This window comes from Sorex araneus, chromosome 6 (assembly GCF_027595985.1).
Source record: "Sorex araneus isolate mSorAra2 chromosome 6, mSorAra2.pri, whole genome shotgun sequence".
NCBI classification, from domain to species: Eukaryota; Metazoa; Chordata; class Mammalia; order Eulipotyphla; family Soricidae; genus Sorex; species Sorex araneus.
Window position 1 is genome coordinate 113,009,499 of NC_073307.1, and position 15,099 is coordinate 113,024,597.

Sequence of the window (15,099 nt, forward strand, 5' to 3'; positions counted from 1 at the left end):
CAGCTCTAGCCATAGCTCAGAACTGCCCCTGCTGCCCCATGATGCTCTGAGCATACCCCACATGCATTCTAACACCTGAGACTCAGTGACCCTTGTCTGTTCTTCCAGCCTGCTCATCTCCAGGGTGGCCTATAAGAGCACCTTCAGCAGCCAGGTGGAGACCCACCAGCCAAGCGGCCCACTGGGTATGAGGAAAGGCCCCAAGGTGACATCTCACTATTGTTTTGATTTTGAACACATCTTTCTAGTTCGGGTGCTCATTGGGTTGGCATTTCTTTATTATGATGCTTGCACACACCTGGCTGTGGTGCAGCAGAAAATCACTTCATTGCAGGGGATCAGAGGGCAGAGTGGCCAGGGCTGTGCTTGGTGCATGTGATGGTACTGTGCATTTAGACGTGACCTTACACTTGCAAGGCAGATGCTCTAACCACATCCTTGAGCAGGCTCTTGATGTCCATGGGGGTGTTCAAATGGGATGAACGTATTTTGCACATAGGAAAGAAATGAATTGGGGAGGGGTGGAGTGTCAGGTTTGGTATGGACTGAATTGTGGCACTATTCAAAAGGTGTGCTGAAGTCTAACCCCTTCTAGACATCTTAGAAGATGACCTTGTTTAAAATTAGTTTTTTTTCAGATTAAAAGATAAGTCATAAGGCCTAATTCAATATTAGTTTTATTCTTGTGATAAGAGGACATTCAGATATAGAGAAGATATTTCCAGAAGGAAGATAAGGTGGGGAGACAAGAGAAGAAAGACACCCTCTCACCACTCAGGAGCACCTGAGCTTACCAGACAGAAGTTCAGAGAGAGGCCTGCCAACAACACCCTGATTTATTAGCCTCCAGAACTGTGAACTAATCAATGTTTTGTTGTTCTAAGCCACAGAGTTTGTGGTACTTTGTTCTGTGCATTGCAGGGAAACTAAGAAGGCTGTTAGGAGGATTAAATGAGATTAATGGATGTGCAAAGCACATAGAACATAGTGTATGCTCAAAGGGAAAAAACTAAAAATAAGCCAGCAAGCTCTGTTCCTTCTTCCTCACAGTTTCCATCCTATTGGGAGGGAAAGTAACTCTCACGGGAATGGGAGGCTTCATCTCTGGTGGGCAGAGCCCTCTGCATGCTCCAACCCAGGGCCACCGCCACCTCTCACTGCTCTGCCCTGCTCTCAGGTGTGATGGGGCCACAAGGCATGGGGCCCAATAGGAGACTCAGGCCTGTGCGGTGACCTCGTGCCTCGGAAAGGCAACAAGGGCATGGTGCCCACTACTCCCAGGGTTGGGTGCCTCTATTAGACACCAATCATTGTGTGCACAGTTCAGCCAAACAAGCAGCACTGAATGATCCTTCATGAAGACAAACAGAGGGGAGGGGATTCAAACTTCAGAGGAAACACTTTTTCAAGCCAAACTTCAAAATCCTGCCTAACTGACTCTGAACTCGAGGAGTTTGCAGGGATTTTGTCCAAGATCACAGAGCAAGCTCTCATGTGAGTTCAATTTATTTATCATGTTGAGGCTTTCTCAATATACTCATTTTTCTCTGACCCCTTTAAATTAAGTACCCTAAAATTTACTTAATTTCTGGGGACAAACTGTGCTGTATAGAATAAAGAAAAAGAATCCCCTTCTTTACTCTAGAAGTTCTGCCTCTATTAATTTGGTGTCAGATCACATTAACTTCCTCTATATTGGCTCAAATTGAGTTTTACGACAATATATGCCTACTGGTTCGTTTTCTCCCTGCATATCAGCATGGCTGCATATGTGCAGTGGTGGGGTGGGTAGCGGGGGGGGGGGGTGTTGGAGAACTGCCAACAATGTCTTCAGATTGTAACACAGGATCTCAGGCATATACTCTTCTACCTCTAAACACTGTTTCTCTGGATGATACAATGCTTTCCCCTAGCTTCGGTTACCCTGTGTCTTTGTTAATCAGCTTTCTAGCTTCTAAGCAAGCCTTGTTGTCACTCCTATCATCCTTTTCAACCACGTGACCCCTGTCCAGAGCCAGGGCCAGCTCATCTGTCAGAGAGACTGTTTCCGCATGGAGAAAATACCATGAATGTTGGGGGCTGCCACTCACGCTGTGACTCATCCAGCAGCAGTCATGGAGATGCCCAGGTGTCCTGAAGCCACACACCACAGGGTGCTGTGGACACACTGCCTCACCGATGCCCGGAACTCACCCAAGCCGGGAGGGCTAGGCATAGCTCACATTCCCAGGGTCTTCCAACAGGGTTGTAGAAGGTCTCTGGTGACATTCACTGCTTCTGCATTTCCAAGCCCTGTGTCCTATTTTGAACATGTTCAATAAAGCTCATAGAGTCTGGCACTGAGGCTTTTGACAGTGGCAATGTCGTGGTGGATGTACAGGACTTGGAGTGAGAACTGGCTCAGTATCCACTACCTGACATCCCATCTCTCCAGCCCTTAGATGAATCACTGCCCCAGGGACCAAGTTACTGGGGAGTGGATGTGAGAAGACTGAGCGTGATGGGCACTGAATCATCCCCCCCTGAGTCCTACCGCTTGGAACTGATATCCCACACTGCCACTGTGCATGCCAAGTCCGCTGGCCCTGCAGCAGCAGGAAGCAGCAGGAGGAAGCCTGAGAAGTTGCAGGCACAGACCTGAGAGGCCTGCTTGAACATTTGCTTTCACTCTCTTGCTGCCTAAAGCAACAAAGCTGGAGCCAGCCACCTACAGGAAGAGAGGCTCAGGGAGTTCCGGTCCCTCACTCACCCTTCTAAAGTCCCAGGCACGCGTGGGAGTCTTAGAGGCCTCTTTGGTTACCAGCTGACTGCAAGTACACAAGGGAGCCCCCCTAACACCTCAAGGAGCCAGCAAGCTGCCCTTGGCAAGTTCAGGAGCCAGGGGATGGTTGCTGTTACCTACACTGACTTCAGTAGTAGTTTGCTCGTATCAGGAACAATGAAACAGACTCTACAGTGCTGGAGTGGGGTAGGATGAGAGTGTGAGTGCTCCGATGCACAGGAAATGAAACGAATTCAGGCACAGAGGAGCCAGCCTAGATGAGGGCTGAGCAGGCTTTACTTCTAACAGCAGCTGCTTCCCTCTTTGAACCCGGGAGCTGTGCTACTGATATGCTAGAATAAAAGCTTCTGACAGATCATTTAGCACCAGCTTCCATTCTCAGCAGCTGCAGCCCAAATATTTGCGACTGATTAGAAGAGAGGATTTCCTTAGCCCTAACCAAACTAGTGCTATCAAAATAATTTTGAAGGCCTGAATAACATTAGATTCAGTCTCTGAAAGTTCCTGTACCTGATTAGATACTGATGTTTTCCTTCCATCTTCATCAGTTACCAAAGCAAGAAAGAACTATCTCAAAAATATTTCTGTAAGCCTACGGCAAGCATTATCCTCAATGGGGAAAAACTAAGGGCCTTTCCTCTGAGATCAGGCACAAGACAAGGATGCCCACTCTCACCACTCCTCTTCAATATAGTACTGGAAGTACTTGTGATAGCTATTAGACAAGAAAAAGAGATTAAGGGCATCCAGATAGGAAAGGAAGAAATCAAACTCTCACTATTTGCAGACGATATGATACTATATCTAGAGAAGCCTAAAGCCTCTACTAAGAAACTCTTAGAAACAATAGACTTATACAGTAAAGTTGCAGGCTACAAAATCAATACCCAAAAATCCATGGCCTTCATATATGCAAACAATGAGGCAGAGGAAAGGGACATGAAAAAAGCAATCCCATTCACAATTGTGCCCCAGAAAATCAAGTACCTCGGAATCAGCTTAACCAAGGAAGTAAAAGACCTCTACAAAGAAAACTACAAAACGCTACTCCATGAAATCAAAGAGGACATGAGGAAATGGAAACATATACCCTGCTCGTGGAGAGGGAGAATCAATGTTGTCAAAATGGCAATACTCCCTAAAGCATTATACAGATTCAACGTGATCCCTATAAGGATACCCATGACATTCTTCAAAGAAATGGTTCAAGCAATCCTAAAATTCATATGGAATAACAAACGTCCAAGGATAGCTAAAGCAATTCTTGGGAAAAAAGACAATGGGAGGCATCACCCTCCCCAACCTCAAACTTTACTACAAAGCAGTAACAATTAAAACAGCATGGTACTGGAACAAAGGCAGAGCTATAGACCAATGGAACAGGGTGGAATATCCCTACACACAACCCCAAATGTACGATCATCTAATCTTTGATAAGGGAGCAAGAGATGTGAAGTGGAGCAAGGAAAGCCTCTTTAACAAATGGTGCTGGCACAACTGGACAACCACATACAAAAAAATGGGTTTAGACCTTGACCTGACACCATGCACAAAAGTCAGATCAAAATGGATTAAAGACCTCAACATTAGACCACAAACCATAAGGTACATTGAAGACAAGGTCGGCGAAACCCTCCACGATATTGAAGATAAAGGTATCTTCAAAGGTGACATGGAACTAAGCAATCTAGTAAAAACAGAGATCAACAAATGGGACTACATTAAAGTAAAAAGCTTCTGCACCGCAAAAGATACAGTGACCAGAATACAGACTATCCACAGAATGGGAAAGGATATTTACACAATACCCATCAGATAAGGGGTTGATATCAATGGTATATAAAGCACTGGTTGAACTCTACAAGAAGAAAACATCCAACCCCATCAAAAAATGGGGCGAAGAAATGAACAGAAATTTTACCAAGGAAGAAATACGAATGGCCAAAAGGCACATGAAAAAGTGCTCTACATCTCTAATCATCAGAGAGATGCAGATCAAAACAACCACGAGATACCACCTCACACCACAGAGACTAGCACACAGCCAAAAGAACAAAAGCAACCGCTGTTGGAGAGGATGTGGGGAGAAAGGGACCCTTCTTCACTGCTGGTGGGAATGCCGACTGGTTCAGCCCTTCTGGAAAACAATATGGACGATTCTCAAAAAATTAGATATTGAACTCCCATTTAACCCAGCAATACCACTGCTGGGAATATATCCCAGAGAGGCAAAAAAGTATAATCGAAATGACATCTGCACATGTATGTTCATCGCAGCACTGTTTACAATAGCCAGAATCTGGAAAAAACCCGAATGCCCCAGAACAGATGACTGGTTGAGGAAACTTTGGTACATCTATACAATGGAATACTATGCAGCTGTTAGAAAAAAGGAGGTCATGAATTTTGTAGTTAAGTGGATGGGCATGAAAAGTTTCATGCTGAGTGAAATGAGTCAGAAAGAGAGAGACAGACATAGAAAGATTGCACTCATCTATGGTATATAGAATAACAGAGTGGGAGACTAACACCCAAGAACTGTAGAAATAAGTACCAGGAGGTTTGATTCCATGGCTTCGAGGCTGGCCTCACATTCTGGGGAAAGGGCAACTCAGAGAAGCGATCACCAACTATAATGTAGTCGAAGGCCATGCGGGAGAAGGGAGTTTCGGGCTGAATGAGGGCTAGAGACTGAGCACAGTGGCCATTCAACACCTTTATTGCAGGCCGTAGAAGCTAAATAGAGAGAGAGAACAGAAGGGAATGCCCTGCCACAGTGGCAGGGTGGGGTAGGGGGAAGATGGGATTGGGGAGGGTGGGAGGGATGCTGGGTTTACTGGTGGTGGAGAATGGGCACTGGTGAAGGGATGGGTTACTGAACTTTGTATGAGGGAAGTATAAGCACAAAAGTGTATAAATCTGTAACTGTACCCTCAGGGTGATTCTCTAATTAAAAATAAATAAATTAAAATAATATTTCTGTAGGCCAGAGAAATAGTACAGGGCATTTGCCTTGCATGCTGCCAACTCAGGTTCAATTTCCAACCACCACATATGGGAACTTGAGCCCTGCAGATGTGACCCCTGAGCACATAGCCAGGAGAAAATGCTGAGCACCGCCAGTTGTAGCCCATCACATCCCAAATAAATAGTAATAAATTTATGGAGGGTCAGAGATATACTATAGGGTGAGATGATTGCCTGGAACCACCAGAAATGATCCCTGAGCATAAAGTCAGAAATAAGCCCTGAACATAACTAGGTATGGCCCCAAAACAAAAGTGAAAAAATTCTTTTGTATTTTCTAGAAAACTTACATCAAAATTATATTATACGAAATGCCTTCCAGGTATTATACTTAATATACTGATATTTGACGACTATGTCTCAGAGTTTAACTCAAAAACATATAATGAACATGTGTTTTTTTTTTTTTTTTTTTGCTTTTTGGGTCACACCTGGCGATGCTCAGGGGTTACTCCTGGCTCTGCACTCAGGAATTACTCCTGGCCATGCTCAGGGGACCATATGGGACGCTGGGAATAGAACCCGGGTCGGCCGCGTGCAAGGCAAACGCCCTACCCGCTGTGCTATCGCTCCAGCCCTGAACATGTGTTTTTCTTCATATCTTCATACAAGCATAGCCCACTCAATTTTTCTGTTTGTTAAGTCTGCTAGGAAGTTCAAAGACAAATACAATGAATAATCAATTTTAGAGTTTCATCAACGTTTCTGTTTTTCTATCTTTGTTATGACTTTGGTTTTCGAATTTTAGTCTCAAACTTGCATTGTCTTTTACCTGTGTGTTTCTATGGAATCCACCTTTAACTATTTTTAAAAAATCACTTTTAATAAAGTGTCTCTGCAGGGCAGGACAGGAATAAAACTGCAGAGAGAGGTGGGAGGCTGGATTTCCAGTTTCAAAGAGGAGGTAGGGAGTCTGCTCTCTGTGACTCTGCCAGATTTAGAATCAATGGCAGAGTTGTCCTCGCCTGTGTGGACAGAGAAATACAATTTGCACCTGGCATGGGGCCAGGTGTCATCCTGCTGGTGTTGCTCCTCCAGCGCTCTCCACTGTCCACAAATCCCAGCTCTGCTGACATCTGGACGCCCTCTGTAAATCAGCGCCCAGAGCGGAGCTGATGACACACCATCCACCTCTTCAGAGAGAGGTCACCAGCCACGCTCCACCCTCCCAGGTGGGGTTCCCCTGCAGAGCCAGCCAGCACAGGCTGCTTTTCTGCCCCACTCACTCCTGCAGACCTTGAGGCCAACAGAAACTCAGAATTCACTCATCTGCTCAGACAGACACTTTGTCTATTGATGCAACTTGTACTGCTCTCATAAAACAGCAATTAGCTACATGGGGTCACCCCCAAAGAAACAAATGCAGGCCAATCAGGAGAAGTCTGGTACCAATGGTTGTTAATCTGATTTAAACACCTGATGAGATACTCTTTATCTTGCTGAGAAAGGAAAAGAAAGGAGAAGGAAATTGATGCTTGATTGGGCTTCATGGGAAGGGAGCTGCATGGACCCTTGCAAAGGAGCTGCCCAGGTAGTCTGGGAGGGAAGGACGGTGGTACAATTTCACAGCCTTCTTTCTGTGCTCTCCTTTCTGTGCATGGACACACATTTTTCTGTGCATGATGTGTCCAAGAAGCAGGGGAGAGAAGGAAGAGGCAATCAATTCATTCATTCATCTGATATTAAGCATTTACTCTGTGACTGGCATTGGTCAGCTACTTTCACCCTAGCCATCCATGATCCAGCCAGACCTATAGATCTAACACCCTTGATTCTACAAGGTGTTTAGGTGCAGTATTCTGAGACAAGGGATGGAGAGCAAACTGGGGGGAGAAAAGGAAAGAGAGAGAGACAGGCTGGTTTCCTTTCCCCTCCCTTCCCCTCCCTTTTTCTGTGTGCCACAACTAGCTATACTCAGTTAGAGTTTACTCCTGGCTCACTCCTGGCAATGCTGGGGAGAGGGGCACATAGGGTGCTGGGATTGAACCTGAGTTTGCCACATGCAAGCTAAGTGCCCCATCCATTGTACTCTCTCAGGCCCTAATAGTGCCTACTGGTGCTAGAAGCTACATAGCACCTGGTGCCATCAGTGAAAATCTAGAGGTTCAGAGGCTGAAGATGGCAGTGGAAACCCAACAGCCTGACTTCCCACTTACCCACCAAGTGAGTGTCAGGGACAGCCCGGTCACACTCTCACCCTGAGGGGATTGTTGATAATGTCTGGAGAGTTGGGGCTGTCACCATGGAGAGGGTACCTTTGGGCAGGGATGGTACTCAGTATTCTCCGGGGCTCAGCCCTCCACAAGAATGATGTAATGCAGTTCTGACTGTTAGTTGTGTCTAGCATGAGAAATGTGGCCAGAAACCCCATTTTGGAAACCTGGGCAGGTACTCACTCTTTTTTTTTCTTTTTGGGTCATACCCAGCGATGCTCAGGGATTACTCCTGGCTCTGCACTTAGGAATTACTCCTTGCGGTGCTTGGGGGACCATATGGGATGCCGTGTGCAAGGCAAATGCCCTAGCCACTGTGCTATCACTCCAGCCCCAGGTACTCACTCTTGTAGACTTCTTGAGCTGTGAGACTGGATCTGCTCAGAGACCAATTTCTTGAACCTGCAAGGCATTCTTGCTTGGGTTGCCCAGCTGGCATGAAGGAGGAGTTGTCCCTTTACAGGGTGCAGAAGTCTGGCTTGGCCTTCTGGGAAAGCTGACCTGGGCCATCCAAAGAGCTCACACTCAGAAGTGCCTGCCCAGGGCATTATGCTCCTGACTGTGGGCACCCCCTCCCCCACAACCCCATACACTGCTGGCTTCTCTCTGCCTTTGGGAAACCTCTGACAACTTGTATGCATTCAGCCTGGCCTGGGAGGTCCAGAGACTAGATCTCCATCCATTCCATGGAGGAGCTGGGAGAGATAACCATTCCCTGTAACTCCCCAGCTGCCCTCTGCTTTTTTGCTTGCTATGCCCACCCCTACAATTCCAGGCCAGCCATGCCCACCTCTAATTCATGCCCACCTGCTACTGTCCCCAAAGCCCAGTCTGATTAGAGTTGCCAGGGCGGGGAGTGTGAACACTACCTTTGAAAAGTGCTAATAACTGCTGGTCTCTGAGGGCGCTAATTTAAAGATGAAAAGCACAGCACATTTTTGTTTACTCCTCTCAGAGTGAACAGTAGCTGGTTTTCCTCAGATCGGAAGATTAACTGGCTTTTCTCTAAAGCCATTTAGAGCAATTGAAACACAAATGGTATGTCAACACACTTTCAAAGAGAGATTACTCCTTAGGATGCAGCAGTTGTCAAAGCTGGCTGATCACCCCTGTCACCTCAGGAGCTAATAAATATAAATGGTGCTGACCCCCAACTCTACGATGAATCCCAAGAGGGTGCTCTGGATTCCAATGGTTCATGAATGAGATGAATGATGGTGAGCAGGCTCGGCGCCAGCTGTTGTCCCAGGAAACATCATCCCCGTCCACCCCCCACCTTGAGCCTCCAAGCCTCTGGGTAGCTGGGTTTCCTGCACTCCTCATTTTAAGATCACTCTAGACAAGCTTCAACTCCTAGACAATTTACAAATGCCCTCCTCACCGTTCATTCTTCTGTCCAATACACTTAACAGTGGCCCTGCTGTCCAGCTCCTTTAATAGCGGCACTTCCTCAAAGTCAATTGATCCTGAAGTAGATCTGCAATGGCCTTAAATGGTTCTCCTTTCTCAGGGCTTGGGAAAGACTTCACCTCAGTGTCCACAGAAGGCATGTAAAGCAGGGTCACAAGGTCAGGCGTAATACCAGTATTCCTTGGGAAACGTCAAGCAGAATTCAGTCCTGGTGTTGCAGTAGGCACAACACTCAGGTCTTGTCCTCAAGCTGTCAAAATGGAATGCAAGGAACCGGAGAGCAAATTGTCGGGTCCAGTCAAAGACTTTATTTAGGAAATGGGGGAGAATGGGGGAGAGAATGCAAGGAAGGTCTAAAGTAGGCTTGTGGAGAAAGGCTGAAGCCCTTTCCCTTTTATACCTTTTTAACAAAGGTGGGTGAATGTAAGCCATTAAAAATGGGTACAGGGGGGCTGGAATGATAGCACCGTGGGTAGGGCGTTTGCCTTGCACGCGGCCGACTCGGGTTCGAATCCCAGCATCCCATATGGTCCCCTGAGCACCGCCAGGGGTAATTCCTGAGTGCAGAGCCAGGAGTAACCCCTGTGCATCGCCAGGTGTGACCCAAAAAGCCAAAAAAAAAATGGGTACAGGATGATGAGATGATTCTCTCCTGAGTCAAGGCCAGCAGGGTCTAGGCCATCCAGGTTATTAGACATCACCCAATCCTATCTTCCAAGCCTCCAGACAGTGCATGCTAGAGGATTCTTTTGCTTAGGGCCATATGGTGCCCTGCCTGCTCCCCTTTTGTTTCTATCACTAGTAAGTTATCTCAACACCTGGTAATCTGTTTCTGGATTTTCTTATTTGTGTCATAACCAGGAATTAATGATTACAGGAAACATGGAAACATGCACACACACAGTCCTAACCGTGTGTGTGTGTGTGTGTGTGTGTGTGTGTGTGTGTGTGTGTGTGTGGCAGGGGAAGGGGCTACAAGTAGGGGTACCAAAATCAGGTTCTCAACAGTCATTCACACTCTTGTATCTGTTTCATAATGACTTATTTCCTAAGATTCCATGTCCATGTCTAGGAAGTTACCTCCCAAATGCAAAAACATTTATGTGAAGATATATACACACCTGTGTTCATTATAGCACTGAGTACAAAACCCAGAAGATGGAAACAACTCAAAAGCCAAAGACAAATGAATGGATAACATAGTTGTGAAATATAGACAAAATGGAATGCTCCGTGGCCACAGAACAATGAAATCACTCAGTCTGCTGCAACTTGGATGGAACTGGAGGGCATCACCTTAAGTGAAATAAATCAGAAGAAGATGGACAAACACCAGTGATCTCACTTATCTGTCTAGTGCAGAGAAACAAGACAAGAGAATGGAAGGCATCAAATGACAGCAAACACTTGGCCCTGGATTTCAAAACTGAGTGTCAAGGGGAGACTGTGAAGGGAGGATAATGAAGTGGACTGGAGATGATATCAGGCATTGGCTGAGGGTCATCATTGGTGATGGTGTGGCAAGGTACCTGTGTACATCGAAACTATAAGCATTAACACTACTGTAAACATGTGACTGTAATAATTTTTTTAAAAGTGAGTCTGCTAAGGGTATGTGGCAGGAAATGGAATGGATTGCAAGACATTTGTGGAGGGATGCTGACACTGGTGGTGGTGGTGGAGTTGATAAATTATATGAGTGAAACTCTATTATTAATAGGACTATAAATCATGGTGCCTAAATATCAAGAACAACAATAAGAAAGATCCCATATCCTACAACAAAATGGTCAAAACTGTTCTCTGCCACAAATGACTGGGGCAGAAAATTAAAAAAAAAAGAAAATATAAAAATGATCTACTGGCCAGTTGGGAATGGGGATGTCTTGGGTGCCAGGCTTTCTCTCTCTCTCTCTCTCTCTCTCTCTCTCTCTCTCTCCATCCCTCCCTCCAAACAATAACAAATACCCCAAAATAGAAAATCCAATTTTGAGCATTTCCCAGCATCTGTTGTCTGTGGTACAAAAGCTCTTGCCATAGCTGATAGAAGAAAGGTGCAGGATTGGCAAAGAATTGCCTCATTAGCTCATAGTGGCCCAGACCAGTTAGGTCCACTAGTCCTTTTGTGTCCAGGCAGGAAGGCTGAAGTTCTATGGGTACTTTCCCCACTTACTTCCAAATGGGTACTTGGGCTTAGCATTTTACATCAATCCATCATGTTCTTTTTTTTTTTTTGCTTTTTGGGTCACACCCAGCGATGCATAGGGGTTACTCCTGGCTTTGCACTCAGGAATTACTCCTGGCGGTGCTCAGTGGACCATATGGGATGCTGGGAGTCGAACCCGGGTCGGCCGCGTGCAAGGCAAACACCCTACCCGCTGTGCTATCGCTCCAGCCCCAATCCATCATGTTCTTGATTCATTTATTCAGCAAGTGAATATATCAAAGAAGTAGCATGCATCACTCTTACTGAAATGGCACTTCCACCTTAGAAATCATTGTATCATTGTCACTGTCATCCAATTGTTTATCGATTTACTCAAGCGGGCACCAGTAACATCTCTATTTCTCCCAGCCCTGAGATTTTAGCAGCCTCTCCTTACTCCTCTTTCCCAACGATTGCAGGCCCTTGCAGGGTCAGGGGAATGAGACCTATCGTTACTGTTTTTGGCATATCGAATACACCAGGGTAGCCTGCCAGGCTCTTCTGTGCAGGCGGGATACTCTTGGTAGCTTGCCGGGCTTATATATATATATATATAACATATATATATATATATATATATAAAACTCTCTTTTATTCTCTATGATTTGTTGCCTACTGTCTGAACTCCATCAAATATGCTGTGGTAATTATGGAAAATGGGTAGGAAGTGTCTTATAATGTGTCATGCAGCACAGTCTGGAAAGTGGCCTGGAGCATGGCGGTGGTTGGGTAGTGGAGGTCAGCTGCCGGGGCTGGGTCCCTTGGGACAGGTAGAGTTCCCACCCACCCCACTCTGGGGCTCCCCGAGTGAAAAAAGCCTGGCGCAGAGTCCAGCTTACAAATAATGGCATTTATCACTAATGCTTATGTATTCTTTGCTACCAGGTGCCAGGTAACATTGTCATCTCATTCCATAAATTGCCCAGTCAACCTCTCAGCAAGCACAATGAGTCTGAAGGCAGGTAGCATTCTTCTCCCCATTCCATCAGCAAGCAAGTCAGAGCACAGAGAAGTGAGGGTTTTGCTCCGTATGTCAGAAAGAGGAAAGGGTGGGCTGTTATGCAGGGACTCCATTACAGTCTATGTTCTTAGTCCCACATTGTATTATCCTCACATGAAAACAGAGAAAACTCAAAATTCAGTCAGACTTCAAATGACAAAGCCCAAACACCATGTTTCATAAGAAATGAGCAGGAATCCAATTCAGATCTGCCCGACTCTGAAGTCTTTGCTCTCAGTCTCTCTGCCACACCACCTGTCAAAGAAACCACGAGTCACAGGTCTCAAAAGTATTCTATGATCACTGATTCATTTCAGGAAGAAAAGTCCTTTTGACAACTATGTAGCCTAGAACCCAGGGGAAGGAATTAAACTGTCAAACTCAGCTTCTTTTTGACTGGCACACTGATCGAGTATTCACACACAAAATTCTGTTTCTCTGGGACAAAAATCCCTGAGCAAGCAAGACCAAGAAATGAGGGTGGAGAACTAAAGCTTGGAGGAGGGTTTCCTAGAGAGCTTGCTATAACCTCGCTGCTTGTACCCAGGGAAATATAAGACTGGACCAAACAAAATGTTGCCTGAACAGTTCTGGGTGCCGAAGGTAGGCATCTTTGGGGCTCCTGATAGTCCAGACTTGCTGAAGGTCACCAGGCTGGTAGTCCACACTGCAGACAGAAGGAGGGCTTTGGAGGATTGGAGGGATTCACACTCCAGTTATTCTTTTCCCAGGGCCAGATATCACTAGTAGTTCACCATAATTTGAAAAAATAAAAATGAAAATGATTGAGTCATAGAAAACAGCTATCTTCATGGGCTTAAATGATCCTGAGAAAGGGCCAGTTTGATTTTGTGCACCCAGGGTTAGCTGGGGAAAGGATCCTCATAAAATAAAGTCGGGAAACTGGCCACATGGCTCTGAAATAGACTCGGGGGCATGAAATGTGGCTGTTCCTTTGATGGCTTCCACTAGCAACATCATGACTGGTGAGCTAGTCACAAGCAGGAGCTGCATCATGTATCAAGAGAACTGAGCTCAGAAAAGGACCCTCACTCCAACCCTACCAGTAAGCATCTAGGAAGGAAACAGCCAAGAACTCTTCGTCTAAGAAAAGGCTGGCATAAGGCACTTAGCAACTGACCAAATGCAAGCATATGTGTCCCATCCCACAAACGTGATCTCTGGATGATAGAACCCAGACCTTCCTCACCCTATGTGCACACACCAAGGAAGCGTAATGGCCAATAGCAGTAAGGAGGCTGACTCAAGTTTCGGTGCTCTGCTCTCCTCCTGTGTAAGACCTGGGGGAATTTAAAATACTGCTCAACTCAAGCAGGTGCCATACCACCACCTGCCCTCTAAGAGTTCCATTTTCTAGAAGCCAGCAAGAAGCACCAGCTCCCACGTGGCCACGATCCAGAGACATACACAGGAATCTCGGACACGAGCAATCTGTGGCAGCAATTTCTTCAGACCCTAATTATTAAAATCTTAGAATTCCTCAAGCATGTGGCCACGCAACGTTATATTATATCCATAACAAGCAATACAAAACACATTGTCTAGCAATTGTATTTTTGGCAGATATGAGGGGAGGTAGGATTGGTCTCGAAATATTGAAGGTAACTAAAATAGAGAAAGGATACCTTGCAAAAAAACACAAGCATGGGGAGGTATGGAAGCAGGGGAGGAATTCAGAGGATTTTGGTGGTGAAAAATGTGCACTGGTGAAGGGATGGGTGTTGGACAACCATATGATCGAAGTTTAAACATGAAATTTTTGTTACTGTATCTCATGGTGAATTAATAAAAATAAAAAAATTAAAAGAAAGAATACTGCCCAACTCAAAAACGTGAAAATTTAAAACCTCACAACCAAGAGCACAAGAGTTTATGAGTCCAAAATCTCAAGATTCCAAAATCCTTGAAACCTGAGTTCTCAAATTCTAACTCCTTTCATTCTGCCATCTAGGGCATCAGTTTCTTTAGGTAAAGAGTGCCAGCTCTTTACTTACACACACACACACACACACACACACACACACACACTCACTCACTCACACTCACACACACCCCAGAGCTAGTGACCCCAGTGTCAACTATCCTGCTCTCTTCTTACTTCTCGGTCTCCAAGGCTCCATGATCAAACCACTTTCTAACACTTACCAAACTTAGTGTTGCCACCTGCTCCATCTACCTGGGACATTCTTCCTGCTTCAGTGACCTGACTGAGATTCTTTTAAAAATGTTTTTGTTATTTTAAATTTTTTAATGTTTTTACTGATTGAGATTCTGTGATTCACAATACTATTCATAATGGTTTCTCATGCACATAATTTCATCACTACACCCATGACCAGTGAGCATACTTTCCCCTCCCAAGTACCAAACATCCCTTGCTTTCAAGTCTTCATTTCTCCAACTCAACTGCGTGGTTTAGTTCTCCCATTATTTTTCCCAA

The 15,099-nt window shown here is 45.5% G+C and overlaps 1 protein-coding gene across 1 annotated transcript in view; it reads right to left on the bottom strand.

Annotated features, from left to right (window-relative positions):
* GALNT18 (polypeptide N-acetylgalactosaminyltransferase 18) overlaps positions 1-15,099 on the bottom strand; it is a 383,589-nt gene that overhangs the window by 108,274 nt on the left and 260,216 nt on the right. The gene's annotated exons all lie outside the window — the stretch shown is intronic.